Source organism: Triplophysa dalaica, unplaced genomic scaffold, assembly GCF_015846415.1.
Source record: "Triplophysa dalaica isolate WHDGS20190420 unplaced genomic scaffold, ASM1584641v1 Contig18, whole genome shotgun sequence".
Classification (NCBI taxonomy): domain Eukaryota; kingdom Metazoa; phylum Chordata; class Actinopteri; order Cypriniformes; family Nemacheilidae; genus Triplophysa; species Triplophysa dalaica.
The window spans coordinates 47,501-64,665 of record NW_026622652.1 but is presented as its reverse complement, the minus strand read 5'-3'; the positions used below and the strand labels follow the sequence as shown (position 1 = coordinate 64,665).

Here is a 17,165-nt window from a genome sequence, read left to right as displayed (position 1 = left end):
TAAACTGATTTCTTGTGGCATTTCTGAAGAAATACGATTCTGCAAGTCGATAGATAGATCGAATTAAATAAAACCAAATTTATGTCAGAGTTAGGTATTAAAGGGCATGTTGTTGTTTTTTACTTTGAACTTATTTGAACTTTATTTTTTATGTGACTTGTGTAAGAAATATACTGAAGATCGCATGTTTACATGAATACAGAGACATTGACGTTTATTTTCATGATCTTCATTAGGAAATTCTCACGGAAATCTGGTTGTTCTGAGGTGAACTTCAATACAAGATATTCAAACGTCATTCATTACAAATATTTAATAGTTCATTCATGTGTTGAGATCGTTGCAGCTTCATTGCGACTGCACACACGCACGCGCACACTGGTCCGCGCGCGCCCATTCTATAAATGAATCACAGTTTTATCCTGATATTTGTCGTCAATTTATTGAAACACAAATCGTATTTAATCTGCAAAGATATGGTTACTACAATTTTACTATAATAGTCAAGTCAGGTCAAAACAAAAAAGGTGTAAACACAGAAGACAGACACGCACACACCGGTTCAAACCCACATACAAAACGACTCACAACTCCACACACACACACACACACGCGCGCACACACACACACAGCGCGCGCACACACGCGCGCGCGCGCGCACACACACACACACACACACACAGAGAGAAAAACACTTTTAAGATAAAGAGAATCACGGGTCAAATATTAAACAGACTATAAATTCCTATATGTACTATTAAATAGGTTAAATTGAACTTTAAAATTATATTTCTAGTCAATTCTAATAATTCTAATAAAACCATGATTAATTTTCGTAAGGGTCACGCACGCGCGCTCGCACACAGAGCACGCACGCCTTAACACGCGCGCGCACGCTCGCTCGCGCTGAACTCAGCTCGAGTGTGTGATCAGTGTCGCGCTCGGCGCTTGTGGAGACGCAGCGGTTCCGATTATTTCCTCGCGTGTGTGAGAGACGCGACGCGACGCGACGCGCGTGAGTTCAGCGCTTCTGCGGGACGCGCCGGAGGTTCGAGAGGAGACGCGGCGCGATGGAGCGCTCGCGAGGAAACACAGGTGCGTCCATCACATGCTCACCTGCGCGTGCGGCGACACATTACTTCAAACATTCATCGTCACTGATTCAGAACGTGCCGAAACTATCGCGTTGTGTGCAGGAATCTAGACTGAACATCTACAGCGTCGTTTAAATCAGAGTACTGAGAGATAGCAGAGCAAACATGTCCAAAACACTCTGTTACCATCTTTAAACAGAGAGAGAGAGAGAGCTGCGCATTTACTGCTGTGTGCTTTGCCACGATTATTTTATGTTCGCGCAGTTTTTACATCCCCGTGACCGTATCAGACCGTAATGAAATGATACCGCGGTATTTAATCTGTCGGATTTGTGTGCTTATATATATAAAGAACTCTGTTGTTGCTTGCGTTAAAGTCTTTAAAGCAGAGTGTCTGTGTTCTTTTAAACATACATTTACATACAAAAATTCCTTGACAATTTTGTGTGTGTGTGTGTGTGTGTGTGTGTGTGTGTGCCCCTGTGTCTGTGTCTGTGCATGTGTGTGTGTGGCCTTGTTTTATATCCCGATGGGGACCTAAACCTTAATGCACACAACTCATGTCACCGTCGGGACCAAAATTGAGTTCTTCATTGGCTAAAAAGCTTACAATAAAAGAACATTTTTTTTTTTAGAATTAAAAAATGCAAAACAATTTCTATTATTATTATTAAAATACACAGTTTGTACAGTACATAAATCATTATGCCTATGGATTGTCCCCATGGAGATAATGAACCAAAAGTGTGTGTGAGACCTTGTTTTGATATCCCAGTGGGGACCTAACCCCCTAATGCACAACAACTCAAGGGGACTCGCATCACCAAAAAGCTTATAATCGTACAGAACAATATTTAAAAAAATCTGAAAATGCAAAAAGTTTTCTATGACCTTTAGATTTAAGGGCTAGGGATGAAATCCAGAGTTTGTACAGTATACAAATCATTATGCCTATGGACTGTCCCCACGGAGATAATAAAGTAGACGTGTTTGTGTTTAATCTCTGTTTTAAAAAGCATGTGCAGTTTCATCACATGAATTAGTCTTTTAGCCTTTTGGGAATGCACATTTATGCCTGCATGTGGTGTTTTTGTATTTTATGTGGTGATGTCTTGGTTAGATAGGGCACATAAGCAATTTCCAGCATGCCGCTTCAGCAGATTCTATTGGAAGAGAAAACATCGATGTTATATGCTGGAAACCGTCCCCAGAGCAAACCATCTGATACCACCACGTCTTGAAAACAGATGATAGTGTTTAATCTGACATTCAAGTACACGTTTACGTTATTTTTAGAAGGTTATTTCTTGCTTGATTCTCATTATTGCTGTCTCAGGAACTCATCGGTGTGTAATTGAAACCTGGACTATTGTGGCTGTTGTCTCGCGCTGACAAACGGGAAGGACCGGACGTTTCCTGCGTCATTCCCTCGCCGGGCGTCGACGCTCCTGAGCTCATCCGATAGTTGACTCAAAGTCGTTCATCACACAGGTGGAGGCAATAGGCACTGCATCAATTCTCATTTGCACCCGCGTTCACTTTAGAGGCCGTTCATTGTTCAAGTCCAAGCAGATTAGATCAGAGGAGACGTGAGGGAACCCGTGAAGTCAAAGCTTTCGTGGCGGGAGGGATGGAGAACCTGTCGATAGCCGTCAATGAAGTTGGTCAGGGTCTGAGACCTGGCGTCCTCCGGCATTGAGCGCTTTGTTTAAGAACGGCTGATTTGTTTGTTTGATGCGTTTTGCCACAGACCGCCTGATTCACCTTTAATTAACAGCTGGAGAGGATGTTTATTTCTGGAACCCCTCCGGCTCGTGACAGGAAAACAGGAGGCGTTCACGATTTTATTGAAGCAGCTTTTCAATGAAGTGCAAATGTCTGAGTCGAGCTTCATCTGAGCCCCGAGAGTTCCGTCAGGTCTCACAAGTGATGCTACAGTAAGCACATGTCTGTGTGGAGTATATGAAAAGACATGTGAGCTTTCTATCATGAGATCTACCTCATTAAATCTCATATGTTTTTCTCAGCGGTGAGCGCAGAGACGTCTGACTGAATGCGTAATGTGCGCAGCTGTCGTGCGGCTCGTGAATGCGGTGGAAATGCTGCAATACTTTGGCAAAAGCAAATGAAACGTGGTTGCGCGGTGCTGGCCGACAGCTGCTGGTTTTAACTCAACGACACTGTGGAGAAGATAAAGGCTGTTGTATAGTTAAACATGTGATAAACTGTTTGCGCCGGGGTGACGCTTTTCTGCATCGGTCACATCCAACTATCAGTAAAGATTTGGCTGCGTGGCTTGAGTTTCTGCACACGGAGCCAAGACTCCAGACTGCAGGCCAAAGCCACAGATCGTTCAAGCGTAGACACGGGAGAAAAGAAGAGAACATGGATGGTGAGAACTTCTCAATTATTTTTATACTTCACTGAGTGCTGCAGAATGCTTCAGTTTTCATGTCAACCAAATAGCATTTCTTCAGTTTGTTTACTCGCTTTAGAGAAAGAATTGATGAAAGTGGAAAAGCAATCTGGCAGCGTTAAAAAACAAGCCGTTCACTTCATACTTTCAGAATTAAATTTACAGCTTTTAAAAGAACACTTCGAAATATCACGTTTTGTGAAATTGTGATCGGAGAATAATCCTCGTGAGTTTCTCATGTTGAGTAGAGCGAAATCGAAAGTAATCGAAATCATCAATTCAACAATTACAGAAACAAAATAATAGAGGTAAAATGATTATTGTGCCGCGTTCCATTGTGCAAAGATCCTCTCTTTTCTTGTGGTATAAATCTACAGCGCACCCCCTTCCTCTACAGCGGTTCAGCTGTGCTTTTTCTTTACATTTATTTTTCTGTTGAATTCACAGTTTAAAAGCCACGTTCTTTAATTTTCTATGTAGTCTTAAAAGTAAATGATTGTTAAATAATCAGATCTCAATATTGGCCAAAATAATCGTGATTAAGATTTTTGTCATAATCGAGCAGCCCTCATGTTGAGTTATTAGTTTTATTTCATCAAAGTTTACTCTCGTTTCATCTTCCATTCAGTAAAACACAACTCAAGAGATTATTCATATTTGATGAGAGTATTTTCTATGAATTAAAGGAAGAGGCACATTGTTAAGCTTGTGAATGTTTTTTAGGCTGAAGCTAGGCATGTCTTAAAGTCAAATTTGACCCCCAAATCAAAAGACAAAAAAGAAATAATGTTTTAGAACGGCCGTGAAGAGTTAGATTCCACATTTCTCATTCCGGTCGTGTCTGCTAGAGAATGTGAGCCATCATTTTGAAATCTATCTTGTGAAGGTGTTGTGGATGGATTCTTATAGTGACTTCATTCCTTCCTTCAGAGAACACTAACAGGATGTTTTATCTTTCTTTATACAATGAGTTCAAGTAAAAGCTCTTCTCCTCAACAAGACACAAACAAATGACTCTGTCTGTGTGTGTGTGTTCAGAGTTTAATGCTCTCAGTGAATCTTTAACCCTCAGTTATTCTCATGATTATCAAACTCCTTTGGTCTTTAGATCATTTACATGATATCTAATGCAAAGATCACAATCTGCTCCCTCCTTTCTGTCTTTATTTACTGAATGAATAAGATGTAAGATGTGAAGGATTGTATGTATGGTGATGATGGGATGTTGGGATGTCATGACTAAAGGAGTTCTCCATCACGGGCACGCGAGCTGTTTGCTGCCGGCGACGTGTAAGAGAGTCACGCGGCACCGCAGGCCACATGTGTCAGAGCTCTGAGCCGTGGGGTTTTTTTCTCTTTAATGTGCGGTTAAAGCTGAAGCGGCAGACACACATTAGCCCGTGAGGTGCGCTGTCGGCTTTTCCACTCACATTCTACCAGTACTTAAGTCTGCCTGTTGTGACGTACGGATGCTTTAGAAATCCAAAGACAGCTAAGCACACAGCTTCAGTCACACATGCCAATGCACTTTTCTCACCTTTACTTTTGCTGTGAGAACGAGTAATTCTGGTAAATATAGCCTTTACCCTGCACCCGTTCTCTTACAGACTCGATGCACGCAGGGCGATCACGTACGGCAGCTAAAATCTCCAACAGTTAAGTGAAAATGACCTATTTGTCGAGCCTCTTTCGCTCTCATAAGCCTAAGGTATTTCGTCACCATGGGATAAATATATGTTAACTAAAACACATTTCAGTAAACTGACAGACTACAGTGCCTCTGTGATCAAGCCTCAGAAGTGCAAAAGTTTACTTTGTTTTTATCATATTTGAGAATGTAGTTTGAAGCCGTTCCCCTTTTTGGTTGTGGATGTATGATGTAGTGTTTGGGTAATTTTAACATTAACCTTGATTTTAATCCCATGTGCATCTTGGGTAAAAGCGTCATTGTTCCCTATGGATGCTACGTGTGCCGGATGTAACCGAGCGGACTGAGACAAAACACAGAAGCCGTCTATTGCTTGAGTTTATGTTAGACATCAGCAGAGTGTCAAATGTTCAAATGTTTCATTGTATCCACTCAGAGTAAAATGTTACTCTTAAGTGTGTCAAAATTCTAAGAATGACGTTTTTTACTCTTATTCTTACACTTAAGGCAGATACCATGGACTTTACAACAAAGATACAATGCGTTGGAAACATATGGTGACCGGGAGTACATGAAATAATATAATAATATAAAAAATATAAGATCATTTTAAAGATTTACAGCTGTCGTCTTTTCTTTATGTACTATAAAAGGGTGTCATGCAGCAGCTTAATTCTTTAAATTAACTGTTAAAACTCAATTAAAAGTGTATGAAATCAAGCCAGAATGGATGCATATTTGTAATATTTTTGCGAAATTTTTGAAAATGCAATTTTATACTTTTGCATCTCTGTTTGAAAAAGGAAATTGCAGGTTACTTTATGTATTTATTTTCATATGGATCGATGTCAAATTTCACACAAAAGCGTACTGCTCAATATATCAATTACTATTATAAGCTCAACGTTGTAAATCAGGGGAAGGTAGACAGACAGTTTTCAACACTGATTGTTATGTACAAGCACAATAACAAAATTTTGGTTTGTTTTACCCAAATAAGTTATGGATTGCAGCTAATATACAGTATAAATTAATTAAAAAATATATATAAATGTTATGTCTGGATTAAGTAATGTCTTTATTCCGTCATGAATAATGGTGCAATGATGCTCTGACTTCCCCCTTGCCTGCTCCGTATTGGCTGATTCAGAGGTCAAGGGTGGCCATTCTGTGTTTAAATCAATGAAGTCCTTTATTTACAACACTTAAGTCAGAACTTAAGTAAAACTTTACTAAAAGTTGCTTTTAGGTTCTTTATAAAAGGCTCTTAAGAAAGTCCAAGTTTAATACATACGGGCACTGATTTTCGTAAATATCATAGATAAGCAAAAAGAAAAAAATCCTGCACACTATCAGTGCTTGTACACAAGATGCATTTAATTAGTCTCACAATGTTTCAGTCTTGTGACCTTCATCAGGCAAATACTAACATGTGAGAATACAAGTTCACATAAAAATAGAAACATCACCCATCACTACAAGAGTTCATCAAATTACTAATCACATTCTATACGTCCAACATGAAAGTACTCATCACATCAAAACAACACATTATATATATTATAATATAACATCGAATTAAATAATGCTTCTTCATTCATTTCCAACTGGTGTTTCTATAAGAGCAGCTCATCATCACCAACTATAGGTGGCGTTTTAACCCGTTCAATGCCACAAAATCTTAAAGTTGAAACATCATGATTAAAAACTAAAATATGGGCCACAACTGGATAATTGATCTATTTTCTTCTAGTCCAGCTCTTATGTTCACTTATCCTCTATTTTAATTGATGTGCTGTTTTGGATGATTTAACGGTGTTACTACCAATTTCCACAACGAAGATTTCCATTTCTTTATCGGACAGGTAGTCTGAGAAGAGAATCAGAGAAGATCTATATTTGTCACTTTGATGGAGAGCATCTGCCAGGTATTCTTTTAAATAAAGAGGCATTTTATACACAATTCTCATTTCAGGATCAGATGACAAGTACAAGTGTGTCTTAAAAATTGTTCTAATCAAATAAGATTTGAATGAATGGGTTGTAATAAAAGTGAAATAATGTTTTTTTGATCTTTAGTCTTCTTTTTCAAGCAACTCCGAATGTGTCTTGCAAAAAACATAATTTAATACTTCATCAATCCATTTAGAAGGATAACCCCATCCAAAAATGTATTTTTCATGATGTTTGACTTTTGCACCCAACATATCTTGGATGTTTACTGTACTCTGAATGAGTCTGCTTCCAAAGTAAACTCCAAATCATCTTCAAAATTATTCAAAATGGACACGCATTCTTGAAGCTAGCTCATTGTAATCTCCCCAAAAAATACAAATGAAATCGTCAATAAACCTGTACTATTTAATGATACTCAAAAAAAAAAAACAGTGCTAAAAAAATTGGAGGCAAAAATGAAGCCCATTGCTGTCCCACTAATCTGAAGAAAAACTCAAATAATTGTATTTCAAAACATACGAGGCCATCTCTAACAAGAATTTTAAAGGTGGAGAGAGATCTGAGTGCACCGAGCCCTTTTTCATGAGAGATATATTAGTATATAAACTCATTACAGTTAATAAGAAAACCCCATCGGGTAAATATTGTATCTCCAATATCTTATTAATACAATCAGTAGAATCCCTAACATAAGACGGTAATGAAAAACAAATGGTTTTATAAAAATAATAGATAAATATCATAGATCAAATAGAACTCAGCTGGGTTGAATGCACGGCCACAGAAGTGATATGGGAAACATTTTCTTATTCCTTTCTATCCTGACTAATGCACAAATATTATAAATTCAGATCAAGCTTGTTTCTTTGTGTGTTTGACATTGATCATTTTTTCCGTTGAAACTCACAGGTGAGATCAGAGGATGATGTGTGTGTATGTGCTGGGATTGAAAGTGAGTCTTGTGTTGATTTGCATGTGATCAGGATCGTTTCCCTGCTTTTGCATCCTCAAGCCTTCCCGGCTTGTCTTTAAAAGTTTGGCCTAGATTAGGCTCCGTTGGGACCGCTGGTGTGAAATGGGTTGAGATGTAGATTGATGAGATCAGACGGAGCAGACTTCTGATGAGACCTTTAGGGGAAATGGAGGGATTACATATAAGAGCGCTTCGCTCCGTCTCACATCATTGTCTTTAATAGCTACAGGACATATCTGAGCTCTCCTGACTGATTCTGTACATCTCCTGGGCTCTCATTTATTACTCATGTAGACATGAACATGTTATCTGACCTGTTTAACACCGTCTGTGAGGTGAGGACAGCCTGATTTTATCCAGTCTCTCAAATATAATACATCACATTCTGTTACAGTACAGAACAGAACTGGACTAATACCCCTGAAGCAGAAGACATCAATCTTTGACTAAATGTCATTTTCTTTGTTCTCACACAACGTTTTTGTCATGTTTTCCCATACAACTATCTAAACATTCTTAAGATATTCTTAAAGTCCCAGTGAAATTTAACATATTTTATTTTTTCATGAAATATTGCATCATTTATTGTAAATGGTTTATCAATGTGGATCATTCTCTTTTTAAAAATGTGTGTTTCCTCATAGATAAAATCTGAAAATGCACTTCTGTCATGTAGTGACTATCCATGTCAAATGATTATAACTTCGAAGGTATGGGCGGACCATCTGTTAACTCCTCCCCTTCAACTGTCAGTCTGCTGCCAGCTTCACTGCAAAAACCAACAGATTTGATTATACATCCTATAAATTTGCATTAAATCACAAGCCACACCTACTATTTTTCTCATTCGAAATTCCGTTTCACTTTCAGATAAATCATATCAAAATGAAATCAGTTTAAGCTCGAAGTAAAAACAATAGTTTTCCTTTTGAGTTAATATGATTCACTTCTCTTACCACATCATCAGACATTTTTTCAGGCATAAACTCAATTAAATGTTTTTCAGAACACCAAACTTAATATATGAACTCAATTCACTCCCCGTGTCTTGTCTTGGGAATGTTTGATATTTGTTTTTGAAACTTGATGAAAACACTGTGTGAGGAATAAAGATGAAGAAATGATTAATATACACATTAATGTACATTTATTTAAGGCGATGAGGTGTACAAGTCTCCATGTACACACACACACACACACACACGTATGGCATCATGTAATAAATATTACATTACATGTATTAATATGAAATGTTTTGAATATGAAACTCTTTCTGCTTCTTCTTTTCTTAAAAACTACTTGTGAGAATTGGGGTTTTGCCTGTGTCCCACATATTATGTGAAATGTATTTCAATGATTATTGTTAACCCAAATCTAATCTTTCTAAGAACTGTATCTTGCTTGGGATGTGTAACAATCACGAGTTATGTCAAATAGGGCGGAAACGATTAGTCGACATTGTCGACAAATATTCTTGCTGTCGAGTAGTCGTTTGATTAAGTGACTTAATTTAAAGGCCTGCAATATCACAATTTGACCGCTACGGCACTGTAGCGCTAGAGTGTAATGCAGCCTTCCCGAATGCTATCGCAGTAGAAACAGCGAGAATTATGAAAACGCTGGCATAGGCTGGCAACTTTTTTAAAAAAGGCTGGTGGGGAAAGAGTTGAACTGAACTGTTGTCATAGAAATGCAGCTTAATGCTTCTGTCAAGAGTTTTGTTTACATTTAAAAAAAAAAAGGTCTGTAATGTACCTGATTTATTTATTTAGTTTTATTTGTATTTAAAAGTTTGTAGAGAGTATTTGGGTGATTGGAGTTGGCAAACTCGCAAACTTAAATGGAGTAACCAGTTGGTTCAAGTTCATTAAAACAAATTCCAAAAGCTGAATTGATTTTATTCATTACGTAAATTATGTATAACTAAATGTTTTATTTAACTAGTTGCAAAAGCTGAATAATCATTAAAACCGTACCGATTAGTCATTGAAACAATGGCCGATTAGTCGATTAATCTAACGATTATTAGAACGATTATCAAAATAATTGTTTGTTGCAGACCTAATGTCCAATCTTACTCCCTGTCATCAATTTAAGTGATGACCAAGCTAACAGAATGTTCCAGAATGTTCTGGATGCTGAAGAACAAGGAACTAACCACGTGCTGTCTTTTGCTAAATAATATTAATAGAGGTCACAGAAACTGACAAACTGTGTGTTCCATCGACTAGACTCTACAACATTCTATCTAGGCAAAACGTAATATTCTTGCACTACTAAAAGAATCCTAAAGTGAGGATTGTAAGCAGTAGGGTTTGTGTGTGTGTGTGACAGAGTATTGATGGTGAATCTCACGGAGCATCAGCGGATGGGTTTGATCTGTGTGTGTCGACTCATTAATGCTGTCTATGTATTGTGAAGAGATTCCCTCGGGTTCTTCTCCTCAAATCTCTGTCATTTGTGTGTAATTGGACGTTGGTGCGGTGTGTTTGGAGCGCTGGGTTGAACGGGACTGCTTGACTCTGAAGCTTTTGACACCTAATTTAAAATATTTCTTCATCATAAATTCTGAAGCCGATGCGTTATGGGCTGAATTTATCATTCCACTTGATACAGATTCACATCAGTGTTCAGCCGTTACACACTGACTGTTGTGTTGTGGAGCTACACAATGAATGAATGTGTGTTTAATGAAGCAGGAGGAAGGATCTGGTTGTTGTGTTGTGTAGAGGAAAATAAAGTTACCTCCAGTAAACAGTGCTTGTGTGATTGTAGTGTGTAAGGTATTTTCTGTCCTGTATTTCTGCATTTATTTATTTTATTTGCTTTCAAGCTTCCATAAAGAATCCCACACAGCAGTCGAGGAAAGAGAACAGAACGACACAAACACAAGTTATTTTCTTTTCTTCAGAGAATCTTCTGGAACAGCCATGAGTGCTTATGTGTGTGTGAAGGTGAGGATGAAGATATCTTTTGTGAAGGCATGCAGACAGACAGGCACGCAGACAGACAGACAGACAGACAGACAGGCACGCAGACAGCAGGCACGCAGACAGCAGGCACGCAGACAGACAGACAGACAGGCACGCAGACAGACAGACAGGCACACAGACAGACAGGCACGCAGAAAGGCACGCAGACAGACAGACAGTCAGGCACGCAGACACACAGACAGACAGGCATGCAGACAGACAGGCACGCAGACAGACAGGCACGCAGACAGACAGGCACGCAGACAGACAGACAGGCACGCAGACAGACAGACAGGCACGCAGACAGACAGACAGACAGACAGACAGACAGGCACACAGACAGACAGGCACACAGACAGACAGGCACGCAGACAGACAGACAGGCACGCAGACAGACAGACAGACAGCCACGCAGACAGACAGGCACGCAGACAGACAGACAGACAGACAGGCACGCAGACAGACAGACGGGCACGCAGACAGACAGACAGGCACGCAGACAGACAGACGGGCACGCAGACAGACAGGCAGACAGAGACAGACAGACAGACAGACAGACAGACAGACAGACAGACAGACAGGCAGACAGGCAGACAGACAGGCAGGCAGGCAGGCAGCCAGACAGACAGGCACACAGACGGACAGAAGTGTTAGTGTTGCTGGACTGTACATCAGGACTCAAGTTGTGTTGTGTTATCCAGACTTGACTATTAAACATGTCCTTCACCTTTGTGTTGCTGTTTGTTCAGGAAATGTACTGTACAGGACCAGGGTGAAACCACTCAACACCAACTAACAACATTTACACAGAGAAGTATCTAGCACATATTCTTAAAGTAAATAAAAGCATTTGACTTGAGGACAGAAGAGGAGAGTTTCTTGGCTGTAGAAGTGAAGTGATGAGACATTGAGTCCTGAGAGAAACAACTCTCAAAGTGTTTTACTGTCTCATGTGTCCTAATAAGAGCGCTTCAGGACACATCAGATATTGAACTGAAATCTGGATACTTAAACTTTGTTAAATGCTGTTTAGTTGTTGTTTGGGGAAGGAAGGTTTGTGTTTCACAGTCATTGAATGCCTCAAACCTTACAACAACAATAACAGCAAAGAACAACAGAGTCAAAATAAAATCTAGTTATAGTGATAATGGAGACGCCTTGGAAGGTGAACCTGACCTTTAACCTCTGTGTCCCACTCAGAAGTGTGTTTGGAAGTGAAGTGCTTGTGTTTGTGAAATCTGCCCTTGTGTTTCTCCTGTCAACGAGAGTGGAATATTTGAAAGTATAATTTAGGATCTTTTTTAGAAGGATCTTTTTATTTAACTGTGACTCTACACACGCACACGCACACACGCACACACACACACACACACACACACACACACACACACACACACACGTGTTTTTAAAGATAATGAGTGTAATGAGATGTTTCTTTGGTGTTCTCTCAGGGTGAGATGTGAAGGACAAACTGATTTTAAACAAACATAACAGACATGAAATATGGTCACCTGCTGCTTTTTATTTGTGAGACCAGCTGAGGTCTGTAAATGTTTGATCTAATCTCACATTCTCATTTCTTTTAAACAGTCAAACGGTTTATGATCTTGTGGATTTTAGGACTTACAGACTGTATTTTGTTTTGAATAAATAAGCAAATAAAACTTCTGCTCCTGTTATAGATATCAGTATTATGTGTGGAAGGTGTAGTTCTGCAGTGGAAAGTGTTTGCAGTCACGACGCATGTCGATCAGAATGTGAGGAAAACGCTATCATCATTGAAAGAATCCACAAACTCTTGAGTTAAATTTGAGTTTCATTTGAGAGAAATGACTCATTTAATGTCTGATTGGCAAATAATTGTGTTATAATCAGCAGTGAGGGAGTCTCAGATGCTAAATTCACATGGAGTTTGTGGATAAAAAACAGCTTCAATCTACACCGCTTGGGTTACTTTTGTGAAATCACGTACAGTATAATCCTCTGGTGTTGTGAAGATTGTGTTCTCTCCTCTCGTGTGTTTTGTGGTGAAAGAGTGAAGCAGATATAATCCAGAGCTGTCGTATGATTAGAAGGGTGTTTGATGGCATAAACACATCTGGACGGGATCACTGAGAGTATACGGAGCTGTCACGAGTCACTGGATTGATCCACGTTTACTCCATCAGGTGAAATCTGACCGTGAGCGCTGCAGAGAATTTAAATTCACTGATGAGAGAAGCGTTAACTAATCCACCCGTTCAGCTTTAATGTGTCCCATTAAAAACATCAGCTTGTGTTTCACGAGCATCACCAAACACAAACACAAAGAGGATTGATTCATTATCACGCAGAAGAGAAGAGTGCCATTCCTCACAGGTTTCTCTTTCATAGCTCACAAGATATAAATGAGTTCTCACTTGGGTTTCATTTATACATCTACTCTGTAGAAATAAAACCAGAATCACATGAAGAGTCTGGAGGTGTAAATGAATGAAATCATCTGGATGTGATGAGAAATATGTGAGTTGATATTGAGATCTCCAATCATATTGACTTTTAATTGCAGACGAGACAAATCTGAGTTCAGTGTGACACATTGTTGACGTCTCTTAAACTCTCATGACGGACTCATTTGTCAGATTTATGACTGAGGAGAAATATCTGAGACACACATGAGATGTAAAGGCTTGTCCACACTGGGACCATTATGCACACATTTATCGTCGACATTTAGTGCCTCGTGACTAAACACAGGGCGCCAATGTGAGTGTGAATATTGATGCGCAACACGACAAGCATTAAAGCGTCATTTCCTTGGGCTCGTTTTTTGGTTTGATGCGTTTGCCACGTTAAAAACTGGCCGACCAATAAGATTGGTACTTTTGTTGAGGTGCCTGGAGCTGCTGAAGTTACAGTAAAACACCAGTCGTTTGGTAAGGTTGCGTCCTTGTGTCCTCCAGAGGTCTCATCCTGTAATGATGCGGTATACAAACGATTCTCAATTTAGAATTAAACAAGACGTCCTTCGTAGGACATACCGGCAGAAAAGGAAATCGGAAGAACCATGTTGCTATGACAACACGTTGCACTCTCACACCTGGGAAATTGATCAAAATGATTTCTACATGATTTAAGAGGTAAAAAGTTGGTTACTTTCTACCCTAAACAATGCCAAAAGAGATCTCAAAAGTATTGCCTTACTGTTTCAAAACGTTTAAAATCACTAAACACTTGTAAACCTATTTACTACACATGCCTGCTGAGATTTGTAAACTGTTGACATTTAAACACCACATATTTAACAGACGTTGGCCGACGCAAAGAATTGTGGGTTATCTCTAACATCTAAGGATGCACCTCATGTGTCCTCTGAATTCTGGTGAAGGTAGGTCGCATTAGAAGGCCGCCTACACAGTGTCCTCCCTGCTTTTATTAAAGGAGACAGCCTCGATGACGTAACAGACTTCAAATGAGTCCTCCGGAGGACGCAGACTTAAAGTTGTGCAGCGCCACCTTGTGTCACGGAGAGTTTCTGTTTTTCATAAAGTGTCATCTATGTCAGTGAGTGAATTTGCACGTTCACTCGGCTCATCGCCAGTGATAATCGCTTGGGTATGAACGGTGAAAAACAACTTTAAAAACAATGGCGATAAGAGCGTGTGATTATCATCCCGGTGTGTACGAGCTGCCAAACGTTCAGTTTTCTCCGTTAAATCTCTGAATATTCCTGTGCAGTTATTCTGAGCACATGCACACTTGTGATGTTTTGTAAGAGAAGGATGGATGCGATCTGAACCTGCAGATGTCCACACGGGCGAGTGTGTGTGTGTGTGTGTGTGTGTGTGTGTGATAACAGTTGTGCAGGAAATCATTCCTCATCCTCATCATGTGCTTGACTGTAAGTGCTCACTGATGGAAATGTGTTGGTTTGATGTTGTGAGGAGGTCTCAGCTGTGAGCAGACGGACACCTGCGTTCATTATATAAGAGTGTTGTCTGCTCACATGAACTCCAACCGCCACTTTCTGTCAGATTTAACACAGTCAGCCTCTCAGAGAGCGCTGGAGAAGTGTTCCTCGCTTTATCACTTCATTCTCATTCAGGTGAAGTGGCGTTTGGTTTTATGCCGTTTCTCACCCATCAGCTTTGCTTCACACGCTTGTCTTGTTGCTTTAGTTCCTCTTGTTTACTCCAGATGTCTAAAGAGACAAAAGTTACTAAATGTAAAAGGTTTATAAGCAAAACTGTGTGATATACAGCAGATTATTTTTGAAAAGTGTTGAAATGATTTGTTATCATAAAAACAGATCTTCTGGATGTGTCATCATGAATCACATGAGAAAAAGAATATGGTTGAGTTTCTAATTCTTTAGCCGTCAGGAACATTGTGTCTCATTCATTAAACATTTGGGCGGCTAATCAATTTGCACATTAAATTTTTGTTGGAACATTTTTGTATGCAAATTATGATTCATCAGAAGCTTTTATATTAAAATTCATTCTAAATGCAGAAGAACTTTCAACCACACATACACTATCACATTTAGTGGCTTTATATGATATATTATTGGATAAAAGCGTCTGCCGAATGCATAAATGTAAATAATCATGAGAATGTACTTGAATTGAATGCGACTCGTTGTTACACTGCTGTGACTTCAAAACTGTTTATTTCACAGATTGCATTAATCGACATTTATAAAAAGACTTCTCCTGCATAATCTTGGGTTTGTATCAAGTATTAAAATGAAAGACCTTTTATGAAAACTATTTATTTTTCACTGTTTCTATTTGTTTTTACACGATAGTGAAGTTATCGCGTTTAATGAAATTTGATCATGAAGTTTGCCATTAATAAAAAAACAAACAAACAAATTAATCAATTCAATTATAGCAGACTGAATGTCCATCCCAGAAACAACACACGATGTTTTAAGACCGTAAGTTATTGATGTTGATGAAAAACACTAAATATAATACTAGAGTATATATAATAAATACAAGCTTTTGTGACACACTGCTGAAAAGCTGCAGATCATTTGTAACGATGACATCATCTCATCATCTTTCAGTGTGTGAATGTGTGTTGAGATAAGCCGCCATTCAGCTCAACACCACATCAGATAACACACAGTTTCTAGATAACTGAAGGTTTGGGAATCCTTTGAATTTGATCGATTCCAATTATGATTCTTGATTATCGACTACGATTCTTGACGATTCTCAGTTTCGATTCCACAGTTGAAGTAAAACATTTAGATTTCAACCTGTCTGGTCATTTAACCTGATATTGACTCGTTTGAAAACAATATGTTTATGAGCAGCGTTTTGTGTATATATACACATAGAAACATGTTTTTTCTGATTTATTACAGTTTGTTTTATCATAGCTGAACTACATCATAGTTAAAGTGTAGTTATTATAATGAAACCGTTCTTTAACCGTCTGCCTGGAAACAGCAAAGCCTTCTGATCTAAGAAGTAAGCTGTCGTGTTTACAACAGTTCTTATAAGAATTCATCACAATGGACTAAACGCTCAATTCTTAAAAGTATGTGAAGTTCACGGCATAAACTTATAATCATTGTTGTTTCTGTTAACTTTTGACACGTTTGTGAAGATCAACCCGTCTGGACATTTCCACTCCTCTAAACATGACGCGGCACAAAACCAAACGTGATTGGTTGCTTTATCTGTCAGTCATATGGCCTCTTGGGCGGGTCTTTCCAAAGCAAGCGGCGAATAAATCCAGACCTTCAGTATGAAGCTCTGGCTACACGAGAATAGCGATTCTTTAACCTTCAAACTTTTCTGCTATATTTTTGATTTAATAAACAAATGATAGATGCTCTTCAAGAAAAATGTTTTGAATAGTCACGTCTCCAGACAGAAAGCATTCAGATAGCCGTCTGATTCAAACAATGTGCTTTTGTTCTTATAATTGACTCAGTGAGTGAGACAGACAGACGGACGGACAGTACTGTACTGTATTTAAACTGTGTGCAGATGAAGAAGTTTAACCACAGGAAATGATCTAAGATTCATCGGCTATAATACATCGCATAAATTCTTATTACTGATTATTATAAACAATGACCATTTATCGGCCGATACTGATATGGCTG

General features: G+C 38.9%; 1 protein-coding gene across 4 annotated transcripts in view; it reads left to right on the top strand.

The window, feature by feature from the left end:
- The window catches only part of LOC130417128 (heparan sulfate glucosamine 3-O-sulfotransferase 1-like), an 88,219-nt gene that overhangs the window by 55,227 nt on the left and 15,827 nt on the right, over window positions 1-17,165 (top strand). For 2 of the 4 annotated variants that reach the window (XM_056742430.1, XM_056742433.1), the window contains exon 1: window positions 892-1,095. The exons of the other annotated variants lie outside the window; for them this stretch is intronic. The gene's annotated coding sequence lies outside the window, so the exon portion shown is untranslated. Of the gene's footprint in view, window positions 1-891; window positions 1,096-17,165 lie in introns of those variants that run through there. 4 annotated transcript variants of the gene reach the window in all.